This window comes from Ictidomys tridecemlineatus, unplaced genomic scaffold (genome assembly GCF_052094955.1).
Source record: "Ictidomys tridecemlineatus isolate mIctTri1 unplaced genomic scaffold, mIctTri1.hap1 Scaffold_195, whole genome shotgun sequence".
Lineage (NCBI taxonomy): Eukaryota > Metazoa > Chordata > Mammalia > Rodentia > Sciuridae > Ictidomys > Ictidomys tridecemlineatus.
In genome coordinates, this window is record NW_027521673.1 from 244,498 (window position 1) to 268,551 (window position 24,054).

Here is a 24,054-nt window from a genome sequence, read left to right on the forward strand (position 1 = left end):
GATGGAAGGAGGTTGATTAAACCCTGTGAAATGAGAGACAGTTGGGGAATTCTGGGAAAGATGGCCATGGACAAAGATTCGTGGGATCACAATGTACTTCTACAATATTTGTGAGAGGGATGTGTGAGATAAGGATCAGATTTTTTTTTAAATAGCATCAGGTATCAACCAGCACTAATGAGTGAAAGCTAAAGGGAGGCAGCTTGAAAGTCTTTGCAAGAAAGGATTTTGTTCATAACTATGACTTCACAAATAATGACTCTCCCAGGATTCTCTGAATTTCCCCTCTGAGAGTGGACCATTTGAGTAGAACCAGAGTATCAAAGAAGAAATTTTAAAGTCTAGTAAAAATTTATATGTGGATTTTTCAAAATGCTACAAATAGTTGATTCTTTGCTGTCTTTAAACAATATACAGTAATCACAAGAAAAGTTCCTTCTGTTCTTTGTGTCATTAGTTCTTGGCCTTACTCAAACCTAAGTGATGATGTGGAGGAAGAAAGCACACAAGATAACATGGCTATTAGCTTCCAGTTTAGAGGCTTGTCCTGGCAAACATTTCTTCTCTTTTCATGAGGTATAAAAATATAACCAAAACCCATCAGGACAGATTTTATATGGCTAAAAATTCATGATTTCATGAAAATAGGAAAGAGTATTTCTGATTTTTCTTAAAGTTCTCAAATACATCTAAATAGTAGATAGAAAAGACAGTGGAATGAGATTACCATCATTACCCTAAGTACACATATAAAGACACAACTAGGGGCTGGGGATGTGGCTCAAGCAGTAGCGCGCTTGCCTGGCATGCATGCAGCCCGGGTTCGATGCTCAACACCACATACAAAAAAAGATGTTGTGTCGCCGAGAACTAAAAAATAAATATTTAAAAATCTCTCTCTCCCCTCCCTCCCTCCCTCCCTCCCTCCCTCCCTCCCTTCCTCCCTTCCTCTCCCTGTCCCTCTCCCCCCCCCTCTCTCTCTCTCTTCAAAAAAGACACAACTGATGTGACTCTGTATACAACCAGAGATATGAAAAATTGTGTACCATATGTGTAATATGAATTATAGTGCATTCTGCTGTCATATATAACAAATTAGAATTAAAAATAATTTTTTTAAAAAGATTTTAAAAAGTGGGAAAATCAGAAACTAATATCATTCCATGCTGTACATATCACTTCCCTTTCTCAAGTACAATCTGGCACAAAATGTGTTGAGAAGAGATTCCCCTCCAAAAAAAAAATCCACTGGGGCTGGGGATATAGCTTAGTTGGAAGAGTACTTGCCTCACATGCACAAGGCTCTGGGTTCAATCCCCAGCACCACCAAAAAAAAACCCAAAATCTGATATTACATCCGATGGCATGAACAAGATTTAAAAAGCCACATAACCATAATGAGAGCACAAAGCACACAAAAGGCTTTCTAGATTCCAATCTAGAAAAAAAAAACATATCCCAAGGAAGGAGAACAATGTTCTTGCAATTACTTTTCTCTAAGGAGTGTCTTAGTATGGTGATGAATGACCTTTTTTAACCCCCAGCACTGAGGATTGAACTGAGGAGTGCTCTACCACTGAGCTACATCTGCAGTCATTAATGTTTGTTTTGTTTTTATTTTTCTTGAGACAGAGTCTCACCAAGTTGCCCAGGCTCTCCTCAAACTTACCATTCTCCTACTTGTCAACCTCCTGAGTAGCTAGGATTATAGGCATGCACTATTGTACTGGCTACAAATTATATGTTTTTAAATCAGGAAATTGTCATTTAGAGAATATTATTCCCATAAGTTTTTTCTATATAAATTATTATAGAGCAAGCTTCACACAACCAATTGAAGAGACATTATCGTCAATAGATTATCCTATATTGTAGTTAATTGTATGGAAAAGAAACAATGTAGCAAAAATGAAATCATGAAAACAAAGACATTTCACATAGTAATGTAGATTAAAATGTCATCCAACTATAAATTCCCCCAAAATGCATGGACCAAGATCCTACCCAAGATTGAGACTTGAGGAAGGACTGACTGTATCCTTTAAAGGCACAAACTCATTTTTTCTTCTCTGTGGTACCCTGTGCCACACTGTAAAGAAGCCCAGGCTATCTTGCTGGAGGGAGAGTCCTTTTGAAGAAAGCCCCTGACATATGAAAGACTACATGGAAAGGGAGACTACATAAAGCCAACAGTCAGCACCTTAGTTCCGGACATACAAAGACATCTCAGACCTTGTAGTCTAAATCAGGCGTGTGCTGTATGGGTGAGCCTAGGTGACACTGGAGCAGAACCTTGGTTAAAGTCTTGACTTACAAAATTATGAGAAATAAAATGGTTGTTTGTTTGGTAGTGGGGATTGAACTCAGAGGCTCTCGACCACTGAGCCACATCCCTAGCCCTATTTTGTATTTTATTTAGAGACAGGGTGTCACTGAGTTGCTTAGTGCCTCGCCATTACTGAGGCTGGCTTTGAACTCTCGATCCTCCTACCTCAGCCTCCTGAGCCACTGGAATTACAGGTGTGCACCACCACTCCTGGCAAATGGTTATTTTTTAAAGCCACTAAATTTTGGAATTTTTAAAAATATAACAATAGATAACTAAAACACTGTTTATTGATGATTTGTAGGGCTTTTATTTAATGACCAGTTTTATTAAAGAATACCCCATTTATTTCTACTGTGATCAGCAAACAAACTGAAATTCAATATTTAAAATTTTTTGCCAAGAATATAACCTATCTTGCAAGTTTCCATGAGGACTAGAAAAGAATATATATTCTGGAGTTGTTGGGCATTGTCAGTCAATGTCAATAAGGTTAAGGTGGTTGATAGTTTTGTTCAGACTCTTGTGTATCATTAGTGATTTTTTTTATAGTGTTACTATCAGTTGTTAAAAGGGTGTTAAAAATTCAAAGTATAGATTTGTCTCTTCAGTTTTGTCAGCTTTCATATATTTGGGGCATATAAATGTTTGGTTGTATGGTGTCATGTTTCTGTGTTCTTAAAAACACATTATGGTATTATGAAATGTCTTTCTTATCTCTTATAAAACTCTTTATCTTGAATTAAATTCATCTGATGTTAGTATAGCCTCTGCATTCTTCTTGGCTTACTATTCATGATGTATTTTTATCTATTTCTTGTTTTCGTTCTATTCATATTTTTATTTAATGTAATTAAATAAAATTACATTAAATAAAAATTAAATTTTATTTAATTTATCCATTAGCATTTAGCTTTATTGCTTTACATTATTGTTTTAGCAATGTTTCCAGGAATTATGAAATGCATTCTTTAATTTATCACAGTTTTCATAATTTAAATTGTGATACTTTCTCACATCTCCCCAAGTCCTTTGTGCTTTGTCGTCATACATATTACAGCTGTATACTCTATGTTTTTTACCTTAGTCATGTTTCCAAGAAATTAAAAGAATAAATATGTATACATATTGCCTTTTATATTTACCTACATTTTAGTACTTCTAGTACTTTTCATTTCTGTTTATGGTGCATTGTCTTTAAAAATATCTACCCCAAATTCTCCACATTCCTGTATCATGTTGCTTCTCTCATTATGAAGTAATATCTATTTCCCACCTGCTGAGTCTGGGCTGGTCTTTTGTCTTGTTTTAATGAACAAAATATATTTTTGGTGAAAGTGATGCCATGCCAATCCTAGACCTAACACCTTGGGAAGGTATATACCTTCTACTTTTATCCTCTAGAAATCTAATCAACAAATAAAAAATTTTAGAATGACTGAATGACTAAAAGCATTTGAGGAGATAAGCTGACCCAACCAGTTGAGCTAGCAGACATGTAAACAAAGGTATTTTGTCAGTTCTACCTTTGGTTAAACAATCCCTGCTAAAGGAAACCACATAAGCACTAATAAATACCTAGAGCAAAGGACCCATCAGGTTACGTAAAGCCAAATCATAGAATAAGGAGAAATAACAAAGAATTTTTATTTTAAACCATTAAGTTTATTACACAGTAAACTAAAACACACAGTGCATCTGTTTCTACCTGATGGATCATCTCCTTTTATCCTGAAGAGGTTCTTTTAGCATTGTTAATAGTAGAGATCTATTGGTATTGAATTTTCTTACTTTTTATTTATTTGAAAATGTCTATTCTGCTTTCAGTTTTGAAGAGTACTTATCCTGGATTAGCAGTTTTTGTCTTCTAGCACCTTAAACCTTTCCATTAACTTAAATCTCTCATTTCTGATAAGAAGTCAGCTATCATTTTAGTCATTTTTACCTATGCATAACACACCACTTTTTTCTAATTGCCTTCAAGACCTTTTTCCTCCTAATTGATTATTTACAGTTGACTCTGATGCATCTAGATGTGATTTGCTTTGTAACTAACTTTAGTATTCACTGAGTTTCCTAAATCTGTTAACATCTTTTTTGTTAATTTGAGATAATTTTAGCCATCATTGTCTTAAATATTTTTTCTGTACAATTTATGCCTCTATTCTTCTAGAAATCTAATTATATGTATGTTAGGTCACTTTGTAATGATAGTAACCAAGTCTCTATTTTTTTTCTTTCTGATTTTTAGACCAGATAATTTTTATTGGTCTATCTCCAAGTTAACTTTTTGCTGTTTTTGCACTATATAATCTGATGATAGATTTGTTTCATGAATTTTTCATTTCAAATACTATACTTTTTATTTCTTTTAAAAAAATTTTTTCATTTATATGTTGACACCCATATCTACTTATTCATTATGATTAAGCTTTTCTTTAATTCCTTGAAATTAGTTATAAAAACTTTTTAAATTTTTTTTCTGCTAATCCTGTCAGTTCACGGAACTTTTTTTTATATGTGACATTTTCTCTTGTGGTTCTCATTTTTCTATCTTCTTTGCATTCTGGCAAAATTTAATGATATTCTACATGCCTATAATCCCATCGACTCAGGAGGCTAAGGCAGGAGGATCAAGAGTTCAAAGCTAATAAATTATGCATGGCACACATTGTTTAATTTTGCATGTAACTTCCTTTTAGTGTGTCAATGAGGTTTTAGTGACGTTGTCACCCAACATTTGGCCTTTGTTGTTCAGGGAATGCCTTCATGATTTTAATACTGGTTTTCCTATTCAGACTGTGGATTGGGTTTGAATATACTGTTATCAACCACCTGGTCTTTTAATTACTCGTCCCAGTAAATTTATAGTTTGTGAAGCATTTGTTTCTCAGATTCATGACACTGTTAGAACCTGAAGTAGTAGCTGATGGGTATCTGTGAATTCTTTTTTTTTTTTTACTTGAAGTAGATTGTCTGAAATAGGCATATTCTCCTCTGTGTTTATCCAAACCTCCCTGTCATGTGCACTACAAGTTACAATTTATAAGTTACTGTATTAAAATTCTGTCTGTTCATGGTTCTAGAAGAGTGATATTCTCTCCCAAACACTGGTTACTACAGCAGCATTTTTAATGTTGTAAAATAAGAATAAGGGCTCTGAAGGCCAAAGATTTTAAAAAGTCATTTTACAAATGTTACGTTAAATTAAAACTGAGCTTTGCTGTAATACTGTTTTCTCTTCAAAATGTGATGGTACAGGAAAGGTGTTATATGAAGGGGTGGTATTGCAGGGGAGCATTTTAAATTGCAGAAGTAAAAAAGTTATAATATTTATAATTTTGATGAGTTTATTTTTATAGGGAAGATTTTTCTCCCCTGAAATTTTTTCTGGAATAGCAAAATGTTTCCATTATTAAAAAATTGAAATTGTTAAAAAAAAGAGTTCAAAGCTAGCCTCAGCAACTAAGGGATGCACTTAGCAACTCAATGAGAGCCTATATCTAAATAAAATGCAAAAAAAGGGCTGAGGTTGTGGCTCAATGGTTAAGCACCCCTGGGTTCAATCCCTGGTACCAAAAAAATTTTTTTTAATTATATTCTGGTCATTTATAGATGATACATCATAGGAAGTCTGGATTATATTGTCTTCCTATAAAGGATATTCTGTTTTATGTGTCATGCAGGCTAATTACTGGTGAATTGTTTTGATCATATTAGATTCGGTATTATTATTATTATTATTATTATTATTATTATTATTATTATTATTATTATTATTTGGTACCAGAGATTGAACTCAGGGTACTCAATTACTGAGCCACATCCCCAGACCTGTTTTGTATTTTATTGAGAGACAGGGTCTTGCTGAGCTGCTTTAGCAACTCGATTTACTAAGGCTGGCTTTGAGCTCGTGATCCTCTTGCTTCATCTACCTGAGTCACTGGGATTATAAGCATATTCCACCTCACCTCACTAGGTTTGGTATTTTTCTTTATTTCCATATTTCATGGTGCATTATACTTGTACATAATGGTGGGATTTGTTGTTATGTTTTCATACATATGTACAATATAGTGATAAAACTTAGCCAATATCATTCTCGAGTATTTCTCTTTTGCCTGCTTTCCTCTCTCCCCTGATCCCTTTCCTCTATTCTACTGATCTCTCTTTGATTGTCGTCAGATTCCTTTCACACACACACACCTTTCTTTTCCTTTTTTCTTTCTGGCTGCCACATACATTTTCAGCATGAATCAATTTTGATTTCAAATTTAGGTCTACCATTTTTCCTTTACTCTTTTGTGTGTTGTTCTTTTTGGTAAGGTTTATTCCTGAACTCTTAATTAAGTACCTGATATATTAATGAAGCTGCTGCAACCTGACTCTGCTGGAAACCATTTCTTCCAACATTGCCATTTAGCATCATCTTCAGTCTCCTTTATAGTAGTCAAACTCTGCTAAGCCTTAAAGAGTCTCATCTGGTACATTCATATCAAAAATGAATTTCCTCCAGGCTTTTAGTATTCTCTCTCTAACACACACATAATTACATTGCACCCACCATAAATAGCTCAGACATTCTTGTCCACAAAATTCCAACCACTATGATAATCTTGCACTTTGATAATTTTCTCCTTAACTCAGTATGACCACCATCTTACTTGAGCTTCATCTCCCTAATTGTGTTTTGTGCAGCAGGCCTACAGTCATGTCTGAAATTAATACCTGAAAATGTTTAGTTTTTCTAGTTTTATACTCTTTTGTGTCAGGAAAACAAATCAAGTACATTAGATCTATAACAGTTTCAAGTAAAAATACTAACTTACTTATATCTTTGCCAATCAATAGTGGTAGACACTTAGGTCAACTTACATAGAAACTGCAACATCTTATATACTCAACAACAATTTCATTGTCCATGGAACGAAAAATTAATTGAAAGAGTAAACCCCAAAATGGATATCTGAAAAATAAACTGGTCAAAATTAGTAAGGCAATCAGACTTAAATAATCATATATTTTACCAATATCACTAGCTTAAAAGTATGAGTCTACAATAACTAGAAAAATACATGTTAATGGCTAGAGTCATAAAAGTTTCTATTATGATAGGCAGTCTCTTATGATGCTTTAATATTATATGATAGTTGTGAAATGATTACAAACTAATAATGAACATAATCTATTTGCAGATTAAAATGTTCTTCCCTGTATTATCTACAAAGTTTAGATAAACCTCAAAATGCCCTGGAATAGAAATTTCTTAAGTCTCATCAAAATGAACTGCCAGGTTTTTTCCTACATTTGACATGACACAGTGCCAAGATTTCTAGTCCTGAATACACACTTTCTATAGGGAAGAGACTTTTATCTTGGCATTTAATAGATCATTTATCTCATTTCATACAGCCAATTTTAGTCATAAGAAAAGAAATGTTTATGTATTTATTCTGCTGACTTTAATCTATAATCTAATCAGGGATCAACAAACTTTTCCTGAAAAGAGACTGATAATAAATATATTAGACTTTGTAGGCAAGTCTTCATTGCCACTCAAGTGCCAGTGTAGCACAAAACAGTCTAGACTGTGGGTAAATAAGTTTCTGTGTTCTAATAAAACTTTGTTTACAAAAGCAAGTGTTATTGTTGCACATCGTGGTGTGCTCCAACAGTCACAACTACTCAGAAAGCTGAGGCAGGAAGATTACTTGAGCCTAGGAGTTTAGGCCAGCCTGGGAAATAAGAGAGAGAGGGGGGGGAGGGAGGGGAGAGAAGAGAGAGGAGAGAGAGGGAGGGAGAGAGAGAGAGAGGGGAAAGAATGAAAGAAGGAAGGAAGGAAGGGAGGGAGGGAGGAAAAAAATGAATAAAGAGAACAATTAAAAAAAAAACAGTGTCAGGATCATCACTGTTCCAGAGTATTAATGTTTATGCTCACAATAGATGTTTGGCTAGGCTGTATACATACATACATACATGCATACATGAAAGCAATTCTGTTCTTTTGTTTGCTTTCTTTTATTTTCTCCATTTTTTGTTGATACATTATAGTTGTAAATCATGGCAGTATTTGTTGTTACATATTTCCACATGCACAATATAACACTCCAGTTTGGCCTATATCATTCCCTAGTATTTTCCCTTCACTCCTCCATCTCCTGGTCCCTTTCCTACGCTCTACTGATCTCCTTTTGATTTTCACTTTCTTTTCCTTTTTCCTCTCTTGCTTCCACATCCGAGAGAAAACATATGCTCCCTTGATCTTATGAGCTTAGCTTATTTTGTGTAACAGAATGTTCTCAAGTTTCATCCGTTTTCCAGCAAATGACATAATTCATCTTTATGGCTGAATAAAGCTCCATTGTGTGTATATGCCACATTTTCTTTATTTATTCATCCTTGATAAGCACCTAGTTTGGTTCCATAGTTTGGCAACTGTGAATTGTGCTGCTATAAACATGGGTATGCATGTACTACTCTAGTATTATGACTTTAATTCTTTAGAATAAACATTGATTAGTTGTATAGCTGGGTTATATGGTGGTTTCCTGCCTAGTCTTTTGAGGAACCTCCATACTGATTTCAATAGTGGTTATATTCATTTACAATCCTATCAACAGAGAAAAAAGTGTCCCTTCTTCTCCACATTTTCTCTAGCATTTATTATTGTTCATATTCTTTTTTTTTTAAGTAGTTGTACACAATACCTTTATTTTTATGTATTTATTTTTAATGTGGTGCTGAGGATCAAACCCAGGGCCTCGAACGTGCTAGACAAGCAATCTGCTGGTTTTTTTTTTTTTTAAAGGGCGGGGGGGAGAGAGAGAGAGAGAGAGAGAGAGAGAGAGAGAGAGAGAGAGAGAGAGAGAGAGAATTTTAACATTTTTTTTTTTATTTCTTAGTTTTTGGCAGACACAACATCTTTGTTTGTATGTGGTGCTGAGGATCGAACCTGCGCCGCGCGCATGCCAGACGGGCGCACTACCACCTGAGCCACATCCCCAGCCCCAGCAATCTGCTGTTGAGCCACAACCCCAGCCCCATAATATTCATATTCTTGGTGGCTGCTATTCTGAGTAGAGTGAGATGAAAGCTCACTGTAGTTTTGATTTGCATTTCCCTAATTGCTAATGATGTTGAACATTTTCATAGATTTGTTGTCCATTCTTATTTCTTCTTTTGAGAAGAATCTGTTTAATTCATTTGCCCAATTAAGCTAGGTTATTTGAGGTTTTGGTATTAAGTTTTTAAAGTTTCTTATATAGTCTGGATATTAATCCTGTGTCAAAGAGTAGTTAGCAGGGCTGGGCATGTGGCTCAAGTGGTAGCACGCTCGCCTGGCATGAATGCAGTGCAGGTTCAACCCTCAGCACCACATACAAACAAAGATGTTGTGTCCGCCGAAAACTAAAAAATAAATATTAAAAAATTGTCTCTCTCTCTTTTTTTAAAAAAAAGAGTAGTTAGCAAATATATTTTCTCCCATTCCGTAGGTTCTTTCTTCATGTTACTAATTGTTTCCTTTGCTGTGCAGAAGCTTTTTAATTTGATGCCATTCTGTTTATTAACTTTTGTCATTATTTTCTGAGCTTTAGGAGTTCTAATAAGAAAGTCATTGCCTGTACTTATATGCTGGAGTCTCAAACCTATATATTCTTCCAAGGATTTGCATAGTTTCTGGTCTAATTCCTGGGCTTTTGATCTCTTTCAAGTTTATACAGGGTCTAGTCTTATTTGTCTACATATAGATAACCAATTTTCCTGGCACCATTTGTTTAAAGCCTGTCTTTTCTCCCAATATATTTTTGGCATCTTTGTCAAGAATCAGATGACTGTTAACTGTGTTGGATCTTTTTCTGTGTCTTCTCTTCTTTCCCATTGGTCTATGTATCTGGTTTTATGACAGAGCCATGCAGTGGTTATTTCAATAGCTTTGTAGTATAATTTGAAGTCAGGTATTGTGATGATGCCTCCAGCTTGCTTATTGAATTAGAATTGTTTTGGCTATTCTGAATATTTTATTCTTCCAAATGGATTTCAGGACTGTTTTTTCTAGGTCTGGAAAAATGACATTTATTATTATTATTATTATTTTAAATTTATATATGACAACAGAATGCATTACAATATATATTACATATATAGAGCACAATTTTTCATATTTCTCTTTGTATACAAAGTATATTCACACCAATTCGTGGGTATTTTGATGGGAGTTGCATCAAATCTGTATGTTGCTCATAAAACCAATTTCAAACATATACAATCATATTAGTAGTGATTTTAGTGTCCAAAAAGAGATCTACTAAACAATAATTACTGGGCTGGTATGGTGACTTGTAGTCCTAACTACTCAGAAGGCCAAGCCAGGAGGATTGCTTGAGTCCAGGAGTTGGAGATCAGGTTAGGCAAAATATCAAGACCCCCATCTTAAAAATAATAATAATTACTGATGTCAAAACACATCTCAATTATTATGATAGTCACTAACTCTTCATTGTTTTCCTTGAAACTCTAATATACAATTAGTGAATGTCAATTTAGGACTAATTGTGCTGTTTTATAGAGGAGAAAGCTGATTATAATAGTAAATGAAATCAGCTATCATGAACTGATTTGTGTTTATTTAATTACAATTATCATGCTGATGACTCTACATATTAAGTCTCCACCTATAGTCCCCTAGGTGCTAATTTTAAAGATATGAGTTTTCATTAAAAATAAGAAAAGAAACCCCTCCATATGCATTTCAATAATTCAAATTGTATCATAATTTGACTATTAACACAAGGGAAAATCAATGCAACTAATTCAGATTTAAATTCAAGATTACACAGTGCAAAAGAGGGAATAGTCTTGGAAAGGGAAGTAGAAAAATGTAAGATCCCTCTTAGAGGTCAGAAAAAATAAATTAAAAAATGTGATTTTTTTTTAAAGGTAGTGTTAACTTGAAGTGGAAAACAAAAAGCAAAAATCCTTTGAAGCAAAGTCAGTTGTGTTTACAAGGACCTTGAGTTTCTTTGATGTTTTAGTGATTCTGGTTTTTAAAATGTTGATTTGTGGAGGATGGGCACAGGGGATTGAATCTAGGTGCTTAACCACTGATCCACATCACCAGCCCTTTTTTTATATTTTTTTTATTTTGACGTAGGAAATCCATAAATTACTTAAGGCCTTGCTAAATTGCTGAGGGTGACTTTGAACTCAATATCCTCCTGCCTCACTCTCCAGAGCCACTGGGATTACAGTGTGCATCATGAAGCCCGGCCTTAAATGTTGATTTTATAATCCTTTCTTTTTAGCTGATAAGAGAAATTACAAAATACAGAATACTTGCAAACTACAAAATATAGGATACTTACAACTAAAGGTGCTTTGTTAATTGATCAGAATTTAACTAACTCTGCAAGTGACTCTCAAACTGGGAGAGTAATACTAGTCTTATCAAGAGAAGTTTAGAAATGCCTGGGGGCATTTTGTTGTTGTTTCACTATCACTGAGGAAACTACTAACATTTTTTGGCCAGGCCCATAGATAGTATATAACCTTCAGCTAGTAGGAACAGTCCAAACCAAAGTACCAATAGAGTTCTATCAAGAAACCCTGGTGCAAAGAAGTAATCTACCAAGGAAAACACAGTTGCAGTTAAGTAAGAGAACAGAGCAGGTGCCGGGTGCAGTGCTGCATGCCTGTAATCCCAGTGGCTCTGGAGGCTGAGGCAGGAGGATCATGAGTTCAAAGCCAGCTTCAGCAAAAGTAAGGCCCTAAACAATTCAGTGAGACCTTATCTCTAAATAAAATACAAAAATAGGGCTGGAGATGTGACTCAGTGGTCTAGAGCCCTTGAGTTCAATCCCTGTTACCAAAGAAAAATAGACCACCCAGGTGACTTGTTTGTACCAGTAGGTCTACCTAAAACGAAAAGGGATTTTATGCAGTCAAATTTTTTTTATTATCCATTTAAATATAATTCTTTATTTCTTTATGTTTGTCAAGAAGTAAATATATTTAAGATAACAATGAAAAATAATAAAAGAATGACAAATGTAGGAACCTAATGATTACTTACACTTTTTGATTATAAACTTGAGATTCATCTAAAATGACAATGTAATCCCTAGCTATTGCAACAGAAATCTTAACCTCTGAGTGAAAAAAAAGGAGGGATGTTGAGATACCTTCAATCATCTTTTCTCACTTCTGCGTAAGTACCAAGAGAGGTTGGCCAAAAATATTTTAAAACCTAAAACATACTATTAAACTTGGCTTTTCTTTAAAATAAGTGCAAGTATATGATATGGCCTAGTGTTAATTTACAATTTCTACTTTCTTATGCTGCGACTGTCTTTAAATGTGCCCAGTTTGAACTGAGATGTACCATAAGTCAGATATCAAAGACTTATTATGAAGAATGTAAAATAACAGTTATATTTTTATTTTGATTACAAGTTAAAAGGATGACATTTTGAATATATTGAATTATGTAAAATGTGTTATTAAATGAAGCTCATCTGTCTTATTTTTTAAAATATGACTTCTAGAAAATTTAATTTACATGTAGAGTTAATATTATATTTCTATTGGTGGTTCTAAGGGATCAGTGAGAAATAAGAGAAAGATCATGTTCAGATTCTCTATTTCATCATTTGGGTTTGATGTCATTCACTGATCTTCTTATGTATTCCAAACCATTTCAAATTTCATGTGGATTTGGGTAAGACTGAGCTTTCATACTAATCACAGAGAACTTACTTTCCCATATATGTTTGTTCAGTGTCCCCCACTGAGTATAGTCTTCATAATAGTGTTTATGGTCCTGTTCAGTTAAAATGCTGAAGATTCAGGGGGGTTTGCTTTGCTTCAGTGTATGCTCTGGTAGACTATATGTTATCCCGAAGAACATATTTTCTCCTCCATTCTCTCTGTCTCCTCCCAGAGGTGCTTGTGATCTTCCAAGCACACTTTGGGAGGATGTTATCAGCCTTACTTTGTTTCAGTGAGAAGAGAACAGTTTCCATAGTAGGAACTATCTAAAAATGTCTCCTTAGTAATGAAAGCATTTATTGCCAAGACTTTTGTTGCTTTGTCAATTGTCTATATTGGCTGTAACCGCCAGGATTTTGCTGTTTAATTATTTAAACCACATAAATGGGCAATCTTTCATATATTATCTCTATTTCTTCTTTAAAAATGAATTATAAAATTTTAACTTTGACCCATATTTGTATAGATGAAATATCTGAGACTCAGAAAAGTTAATGATTTGCCTATAGTCACACAATTAGACTTCTGACTACAATCCTTTTGGCTGTATTCCTTACTTCTGCTGTTGTTCTGGTAAGGAAGTAATTTATATTTCTGAAAACTAAATGGATAAAGCCCAACAGTGCACTGTGGAAATTGAGATGTGCAGGCCACAAGTCCCCAATGTCTGTTCTGCATTTATTTCAACACACCAAATATTTGACCTCCGTGAAAAGAATGCCAAGGTAAATTAGGCAGAACCAGAAACAGGAACTCATATACATGCCATATATTAGTGGCAATTTCAGATGTTTGAGTTTCTTTCTTTGTACAGTTGAAAGTGGAATAATATTTGTCAGGGCTAGACAAACAGTAGGTGCTGGCAGAAGACCTTGCCTTGTATATGACTCACTTCCATTAGTACAGTACACTTCGACATGACTTTTTAATTGTGGGGAGTGCCTCAGCCCTACTCATCATGCCCAGCCTAAACCTCCATCTTCCCTGGATTTAAGGACAAGATACTTGTTTAAATTCCACTTAAGTTATATGATCCCTTTACTTAAAGTCTAATATTTTATGCATTTTTATTCTATTAAGTCTAAATCCTTATGCTTGATTTTCAAGGAATTTCATAATCTGACCTAAGCACACAAATATATCATCCTTTATAGAATCCTTTCCTCTTAGCAAAATGAGGTGTCCTTACCGTCCTTTAAACATACTTCTTTCTGCTGAGTCTTTTATGCCGTTCAATTCACTTGCCTTTTATTCTCTTTTTAGAATCTGAATCCTATTTACTTATCCAGGTCTAGCTCAAATCCCAAGACTCATCTCTTACTTTTAACTCTTTAGTGTTTACAATTTGTACCAAAATACATTTTAGCATTTATTTTGTGGCAGGGTAGGGCCCTTGCCACCCTCCCACTACACTAACTTTTACCAAGGAGGAAACTGGTGTTACCAAGAAAGACCTGTTTATAATTTAGGAGTTCCCATTCTCGAGATTATAATGAGGATCTAGAGTCACCTCCACCCTTGGAGATAGATCCAAGATTGGGGTCCTTTGGCACAGGTGTAAAGGTTGATCCATTGCCTAAATCTCTTACATTGGCACAGAAGATGATACACACACACACACACATACACACACATGCCAAAACTCAGGAAGGAAGGAAGGGAGGGAGGGAGGGAGGGAGGGAGGGGGGGAGGGAAGGAAGGAGGGAAGGAAAGGTGAGCGGGCGGGGGGGGGGGGGGAAGAAAGAAGGAGACCCTTTGAAATCCATTGAGAAATGATACTGTTCTGGTCAACCTCACAGAAAATGGATATTTCTTGTCATTTTCTGACTTACCATATTGTGACCAAGCATAGTGCTATTATTTTATTTTATTTTTTTACTAAGACCTTTACTAGGATTCACCTGGTTTATAACTTTCTACCTTTAAATATAACTGAATCTGCTGGAAGGTGGTGGCAGAGTCTGTAATCCCAGATATTCAGGAGGCTGAGGCTGGAGGATCGCAAGTTTGAGGTAAACTTGGGGAACTGAGCCAGACTTTGTTTCAAAATAAAAACTGAACTGGGCATGGTGCCACACATCTGTAATCCCAGTGGCTCAGAATGGTGAAACAGGAGAATTGGGATTTCAAAGCCAACCTTAGCAACTTAACGAGGCCCTGAGTAACTCTAAATAAAATACAAAAGAGGGCTGGGGATGTGGCTCAGTGGTTTAGTTCCCAAGAGTTTCATCTCTGATAGCAAAAAAAATTAATAATAAATGAATAAATAAAATAAAAAGGACTGGGGATGTGGCTCAGCAGTAGAGCACCCCTGGATATTTGTACTAGGGAGTACAAAAAAAAAAAGAATTTTCAATACATATTACTTTTTGTCTAGTTTATTTCATTCAGAATCTCCCTGTTTTTGCTATTATCAATAGTTCTTTATTCTTGCTAAGTATGTTTCCAAAATTTATTATCTATTTTCCTATTGATATACATTGGGGATTTTTTTTTAAGTAAACCAGGTTATATTTATACAGTCGAAAATTATTAAGCAATGAAAATAAGAAGTACATTCACATTCAACAACTTGGATAAATCTTATAAAAATACATATGGAGCTAAAAAAGCCACATACCAAAGAACACATGTGTATGATTACACTGTATAAAGTAACAAAACAGGCAAAACTAATCCTTGTTATTAGAAGTTAAAATAGTGCCTAACTCTGGGGGAGCGGAGGGAATAATTAGGGGAGCAATGAGAAAGGGCTCATGAAAGTGCATTTGATGTCCAATTTCTTGACCTGGGTTAGGGTTCAGTGGATATGTTACTTTGTGATAATTCATTTTGCTATACGTGATTTTGTTTTGTCTGTTATATTTAATAAAAGAGAAGCTCTATTAACAGTAAAAAAATCAATCTCTACATTCATGTAATATTAATCAAATGTCTACTATATGGTTAATATGAGTATAAGGGTTCTGAGGCATGTAAGACAGACATGTTCCCACAGTCCAACATTGGGGATTTTTTGACTATTACAAATAAAACCACCATGAATAGTTGTGCACAAGTCTCAGTGTGGATGTATGCTTTTATTTCTCTGGAGTAAATATCTCGACAGATTTGATTTAATTTGTAAAGCAACTGCCAAACAGTTTTCTAACAGTTTGTGCCATTGTTTATACTACATGTTATAGTCTGCAGTTCTAAGAGAGATACCATAGTCTTCATCTTTGTCAACATTTGTTATGATGAGTCTTAAATTTTGTCCATCCTACTGTATGTGTAATAACATTGCAGTTTTGTTTTACATTTCAACTTATGTTGGATATCCTTTCATGTGCACATTCACCATATTTGTGTCTACTTTGGTGAAGAAAAAAAGTCTTCTGCCCATCTTTTCAAATTGGGTGATTTTTCTTATTAATAAGTTGTAAGAATCATTTGTATATCCTAGATATCATTCTCTTGAGAGAGATATGTTTTGCCAGTACTTTTTCCTAGTCTGTCAGCTTACCTTTCCATTTCCATAACAATGAATATACAATAGACAAAGTTTGTTGTTGTTGTTGTTTTTGGTACTGGGGATGGAACTCAGGGTCATACCACCACTGAGCCACATCCCCAGTCCTATTTAGTATTTTATTTAGAGACAGGGTCTCACTGAGTTGCTTAGTGCCTCACTTTTGCTGAGGCTGGCTTTGAACTTGCAATCCCCCTGCCTCAGCCTTTTGAGCCACTGGTATTACAGGTATGCACCACCACACCCAGCATGAGACAAAGTTTTTGAGGAGAGGAAAAAAGAGAGCGTGAGGCAGAGAGAGCTAGTTAGTTTTAAAAGCCTCTGCCAAGCAGCTTTTTATATTTTCTTCCAGAAGTTGTATAGGTTTAGCTGCTACATTTATGTCTGTAGTCTATTCCTACCAGTAGTGTGTGAGGGCTCCCATTGATCCACATCCTTGCCAACTTATTATTATCTTTTTGATTATAACCATCTTGATAGATGTGAAGTAGTATCTCACTGAGGTTGTACATTTCCCTAATGGTGCTGGGTATCCTTTCATTTGCTTATTTGGTTTTGCATATTTTCTTTGGAGAAATGTCTATTCTAATTTCTTGCCATTTGTCTTTTCATATTGAACAATAAGAATTGCTTGTATATTCTAGGTAGTTATATATATTCTAACTACATGAATTGTAAATGTTTTCTTCTATGATTGTATTTTCACTTTCTTCGATGGTAGCCTTTAAAAGTTTTAAATTTGATGAAGTTCATTACTTTATTATTTTTTCTTTTGGTGCTTGGGCCTTTGGTGTCTTAAATACAAAGTCATTGTCTACCCCAAGATTTACCTATGCTTTCTTACATTTAGTTTTGGTTCTTACATATATATGTGTTGTCCATTTTGAATTCTTACATTTATGTCTGTGGTCCATTTTGAGGTAATTTTTATGTGGGGTAGGGCTTAACTTAATTCTTTTGCATTAAAGACTATATAATTTTGAAATAATATTTTCATTTGGAATGCAATTCTAGGATATCAGTTTTTTTTTTTCTTTCAGAACTTGAAAATGTTGATGTTCTGGTTTGCATGGTTCTTGAATGAATTTTGACATTTTACTTTCACTCCTTTGTACATAATGGTATCTGTTTTCTGTAGATGCTTTTCAATTTTTTTCTTAGCACTGGTTTTAAGCATTTAGTGTAAATTTGTGTCATCTTTATCATTTTTCTTATTCATTGAGCTTTTTGAATCTGAGTGTTCATCAGATATAGAACATTTTTATTTATTATTTCTTCAAATGTGTTTTTCCCACCTCTTTTAGGAACTACCATAACATATATATTGGACTGGTTGAAGCTGTGCATACTGATGCTTTGTTCAGTTCAGTCTCTTTCTCCGTGTTTGATTTTGGAGTCTTTATCACTGCATATTCAGTTTGCTGATATTGACTTCTTCAATGTTGAATCTGCTGTTAATCTCATTCAGTGTAATTTTCACCTTAGCCATTGTTTTATCTGATTTTATCTAATTTTATCTGTTTTATCTAATTCAGACATTTTTATATCTTCTTTTTCTCCTTTACATGCTTATGCTTTTCCATAGCATCTTGAACATATGGTATACAACTGTATTAATGTCTTTGTATAATAACTCTGTCACAGTGTAATTAATGATCATTTTTATTAATTTTCTTTTCAACATGGGTTATATTTTCCTCGCTCTTTGCATGCCTCATACATTTTTATTGGATTCCAAACATTGTGAATTTACCTTGTTCAGTACTGGATATTTTGTATTCTTTTAAATATTCTTGAGCTGTGTACAGCTTTTTGCTGAACTATCTTGGAAACATTTTGTATTCTTTTAAATATTCTTGAGCTGTGTACAGCTTTTTTTCTGAACTATCTTGGAAACATTTTTATCTTTTTAAGATTCTGCTAGACAGGAGTTACCTTCAATCTTGGGCTATTTTGTCCCTTTTACTGACTATGTTACTTGATGCCCTTTTATTATAGATTTTCCATTCTAGCTGGTGATTACAAAAATTGATCTGCATGCCAACAATCACCACCACCTTCCATTCTGTTCCTTTCTGAAGGTTCTTTCTCTGGCCTTACATGTGAGCCCATTGTTACATAGCCACAGACTTCAGGGGAACCCTCCATAGATGCCTAGGGAGCTAGTGCATGTACACAGTCTCCCTCCCTCTGCAGTTCTCTACTCTCTCCTTTATTCTGCTCTGGGACTTCTAGCTGCGTCAGTCTCTTCAGACTTTAAAATCCATCTCTTTAACTCAGGAGATTTTCTATTTGAGTTTTCCTTCTCTGGATGTGGCCTGAAAAATTCTTTCCAGGGAGTAAATTGGGATAATCCTAGCACTCATCTTTCATGCCTAACTTTATCTTAGAGGTCACTCTTATGCTGCTTATTATCTAATATCTGAGAACTGTTGTTTGTATTTTGTCCACTTTTTTTTCCAATGTTTCATATGCGAGGGTAAATCTGTTGCCCCTCTTGGAGAGATTTAGTCTTCCATAAATGTTTAACACTATTCTCTGGCACATCATTTACAATAGATGAGGTTCTTCCTGGTAACAGCAGCGGTAGGCCTACTGAATGCTCCTAGGCAAGTGCCTTCACAAATTTCCAATGGTATATGTTATTATGCTGCCAATTATTTGTTTCAGATATGTTTTTGTCTCATTTAGATTGTACTCTGACATTAGGAACCCTTCATATCTTAGAATTTTATGTCCCCTCCACCCAAACTGGTCACATTTACCTTTAACAATTACTCAACCCTTACCCCGTAAGAATTCCCTTTGAGGTATTAAAGAATAATTCACTTGAGATTATTTATCTCCATGCCAACAATCACCACCACATTCTATCCTGTTCCTTTTCTGAAGGTTTTTAATATAACCTTATATTAAACATGTTAAACATCAATGCCACATATTTAAATGCTATGAGTAAAAGTGAATGCTGATTCATCCACTAATTGTATGTATCCTGGTAGAAAGAACCACCACTACTTTATTGTGGCCAGTTGAGAAATTTTCTTCTCATTATCCACCAGACTAGTTAATATGTCTTTAAAGCAATAAGTTTAAAAAATAATACTGATAAATAAAAATATTGAAAACTCTACAAACTAAGCAGCTAGTTCTTCAGTAACTGGAAGCACTGACTATGCATATAAAAGTATATCTGATTATGAGTCAAAGTAAATATCAAGAAGGTAATATGCAATTAGATCATTTTGGTCTTCTGATTTTTCCACCAATGAATTATCATTAATTTCTATTCTACAATAAGAAAAAATCTACAACATACCATATTCTATAATAAGAAAAATAAGAAAAAATTAAAACTAGTTTTAAAAGATCTACTTAAATATTCCAGTATCATGTAACCAAACAACTACTCTCCACACAAGTATGTTTTTATTCAACAAACACATTCAGGGGTACATTCCTGGAGTTGAGGATGCATGCTGCTGAGAGGTGGACCTTAAATGCCTTGTTCTCATAGCTTATTTCCTCTCAGTACTATTTATATATGGGGGCTTAATAGTTAATATATGTGTTTAGGTTAATAGTGTAGTATATTTATAATATTATTGGAACCATGAGTTTATCCAACAAATCATTTGTTAACTCTCTCATACATTCTAGGCATTTCCCTAGTCACTGATGTAACAGTAGTGAACAAAACAACTAATTTCCTGCTCCTGTTGGAAATTGTGTTGGAGGTTGGGTCAGAGCATTCAAGTAGATAAACAAATGTAAGGCAAGTGGTAAGAGAAGTCTAAAGTAGTAAGGCAAGTCTGAAGAGAAAGAAAGGCAGGGTAATGGGCTTGATAGTCATGACAAGAGGCTCTATTTTGTGTAGGATGGCCAGGAAAAGTCTTTATCACATGAAATGCCACTGTTACAGAGACATGATAAAGTGGTGATAACTAGTTAGCTAGTTAGATGATTTGGGCAGTTAAGGTTGAGGCAAAGTTGCAAGTATAAATGCTCTGAAGCAGGGGTGGGATTGGTGTATTTAAATGGAACTAACAGACTAGAGAAGAATGTTAGGAAATGGGGAGAAAAGGATGAGGGGAGTCACATTGAATAAGAACAGTCCATAATAAGGCAGGGCAATCCATAATCAAGTCATGGCTTTTTTTTTCCTGATACCAGAGATTGAACCCCCAGGGGCACTTAAACACTGAGCCACACCCACAGTCCTTTTTAAAATATTTTATTTAGAGATAGGGTCTCACTGAGTTTCTTAGGGACTCACTACATTTCTGAGGCTGGCTTTGAACTCAGGATCCTCCTGACAGCCTCCTGAGCTGCTGGGATTACAGATGACTACGACCAGGCCTGGCTAAAGTCATTGCCTTTTATTTGGAAATGGGAAGCTATAGGAAGTTTTTGAGCAGAGAGACACAATCAAATTTATATTTAAGAATATCACTCTAGTTGCCATCAGGACAATAGATATTGGGGAAAATGAGGGCAGAAGCAAGGACAGAAGAAGGCTATGGGAATCATTCAGGTGACTTATGATGTGGGTTTGGCCTGTATATTGGCTTAGCAGATGCAGAGGAGTGGTCAGATTCTGGGCATGTTTCAAATGCTTATTTGGAAAGAAGGATGTCAGAAAAATAAATAAATAAAATGCTTTATAATTTATATCAAATTCTAGAAAATGCAAAACAATCTATGATGACAGGAGATGTTTGGAGTCAGCCCAGAAAAGGAGAGGGGAGGGATTACAAAGAAGGATGAAATACTTTTTTGATTTTGGTGATAGTCTCATGGGTATATTCATGTCAAAACTTATCAAATCGTACACCTTAAATGTGCAATTTATTGTAGGTCAACTATATCTCAATAAAATTATAAAAATAAAGACATAATATTGTCTAATGGACTGGAGTTGGAATGTGAGAGAAAAGAGATCAAAGGTGGTTTGTAAGTTTTGGGCTTTGAGCACCTGGATAATGGGAATTAAATTGTCATTCTTATTTCTGAGATAGGGAAGACTGAAAGCAGATTTTGAGAGAAAAATGAGTTCAGTTTTCAACATGTTGTTAGAGATGCCTACTAGATACATTTTATAACATAATAAATACATGGTAGAAAAGAAATGAAGAATGACTCAGACAGTTTCTCTGTATGATCCACTGGTTCTCCAGAAAGCACAGAAGTACACTGGACCAACGGGGACCTCTCATGGCCCCTGTAGACAAATGTTTGTGCACACCTTTTTTTCCCATCGTTTTCTTTATTTAACATTATGAACATGGTGGACTACATTCTTTTATCTAAGTTTTAAAGATTCAGTTAATTTGGAGAAACAACTGATGGGTTCATTGTTGGAGGTTGATGAATAACCTTAGCAGAGACTATAGTAACAAGCCCTTGGTCACAGACAAACGAGAATGGCTCCACCCAGGATGGGAGCATTGCAGACACTCTTCCTTGGGCTGGCTAGCTTGTGCCTTTCCCCCCTTAACTGTACATATCAGTAATTCAGCTATATTATGATTTAAATCAGATTTTGCTCCTCTTGTCAGAAAGTACAATTGCTTGTTAGTTGATAGGTTGTGATGAAAAGGAGTCTACTCCTTGGGCTTGATACTTAGCTCCATTACTCACTGGATGTGTGACTGCCTCAATTTACTCTAAAATAAGGATTGGAATAGGACCTACTACTACTGTAAAGTACTATTGTTATGAAGATTAAATGAATTGATATGTATAAAACCTTCAGAATAACAACTGGACATAAAGAAAGCATTCAAGAAATGTTAGCTACTAGCTTTCTTCTCTGACAATCGGTTTTGTCAGTTGGTTCCCACTAAGTTGTGGACTTTTTTGGACCAGGACCAGATATCTTGTCTTTTGATTTTCATCCTCTCCCACACCATGCTAGGGCTTTGTCCAGCGTCTGGCATGAATGGTAGCACAAAATGAAAGTTAAAAATATGCTTTTGAATTAAATAATTTCTTCCCTTACGGATAAAGATAAGAATCTCAAGATCTTAGCCTGAAGACTAATGTCCATCTCTCTGCCCCCACCTGTCCCCGCTTTAAAAAAAAAGCAGGCCACTGTCTCTAGTTTACACCCTCACTCACAGTTCCATTCACCTTCCCCTTTCCTAATCAGAGGGATCTTGGGGTGGGGCTTCAAGGAACCTCTAGGAGTTTGAAGGGGAGGGAGCCTGGAACCATAGACTAGCTGTGACAAGTCAGGGGTGGGATTTGGTAGTTCAGAAAAGGAGGTACCAGACCAGGAATGGGGGATGGGAGTGATGGTGGAGTGGGCTAGTTCAGGATGAACCAGAAATGAGACGTTGAGGAAAGCCAGAAAGGACCAGTTGGCAGGGGGGGGATGGGTGGGTGATGACTAGAATCATGTGGAGGGTCGCTTGTGAGGGCACAGAAGCAAAGGCAGGTGATTGGACGAGAAGGAGAGTCCTAGTTGCCAAGGCAGCGACTAGAGGAGAAGGTCTTCAGTCGAGGAGAAGGTCTGGACTAGAGAAGGACGGAGCTCCAGCTCCGTGCATTCTCCAGTAGAGTCTGTGGATCGACCCCCAGATATCCCTGCTGAAGTGTCACCCGGGAAAGGCTTAAGCCTTCCCTGGCGCCACCCCTCTGCGCTTGGCTACCCACACGCCCCCTGAGCCCCATCTCTTACGCGCCCACAGACGCCCGCCGCAGCCTACTCCACCGGCTCACCCAGGTGACCACAACATGGCTGTGGCGCAGGTGCTGGTCTTCTGGCTGTTCATGGTGCTCTTCTGGCTGTTCGTGCTGCGGCCGAACTGGCGAGTGCCAGGCCAACCGGACCCGAACACCGGCCAGCGCTGGTCGAAACACAAACTCTGTGCAGACGACAAATGCAGCAGTGAGTGCGCAGGCAGGCGGGCAGCCCAGGGTCTCCACTGTGGCTCTTTGGGGCCGCATGGGGCTCCGATCTCCCGGTGCCCAGCCCCGAGGGCTGGGTGAGGGGGTCGCAGGATGACGGGTGGGGAGCAGGAGTGACAGAGCCTCGGGACCCTGCGTGTGTCCCCTCTGGCTCTGCTGGCGCCCCAGCCAGCCCGCTCGGGTTGTGGGGGGCTTCGACTCCCACTTGTTGCCAGCGTTTTATTTTTCTCTACTGACTGAGGCGGGGGTTGGGAAACACGATTTCCCAGGGACAGGTCTCAGTTTATTCCCTTCCAGGATTCGCCTAGGATCTCAGTGGGTGATGGGGATGTGCCTACGCTGTAGCAGAGCGCTTTTCTGCCCCCTCTACAGGGACCTGGGCAGTATCAGGGCAGATGCTCTCCAGGGCTCGGTGGCCCTAATTCCCGTGGCAGGTTGATGGTGGGGCTCCTTGGGAAAGGCTCACTGGCCCCTTCGTCCTTTTGCGTCGTTAAAAGGCTGGTTTTGCCTTTTAACAGGGACTAGAGTTTAGGCTTGGGAA

At 36.3% G+C, this 24,054-nt stretch overlaps 1 protein-coding gene and 1 long non-coding RNA gene across 2 annotated transcripts in view; one reads left to right on the top strand and one right to left on the bottom strand.

The window, feature by feature from the left end:
* The window catches only part of LOC144372935 (transport and Golgi organization protein 1 homolog), a 90,086-nt gene that overhangs the window by 15,039 nt on the left and 50,993 nt on the right, over positions 1-24,054 (top strand). The gene's annotated exons all lie outside the window — the stretch shown is intronic.
* LOC144372936 (uncharacterized) overlaps positions 3,837-24,054 on the bottom strand; it is a 92,396-nt gene continuing 72,178 nt past the window's right edge. Inside the window, exon 4 of the long non-coding RNA XR_013432758.1 lies at positions 3,837-3,869. This is a non-coding gene — a long non-coding RNA (uncharacterized LOC144372936). The remainder of the gene's footprint in view (positions 3,870-24,054) is intronic.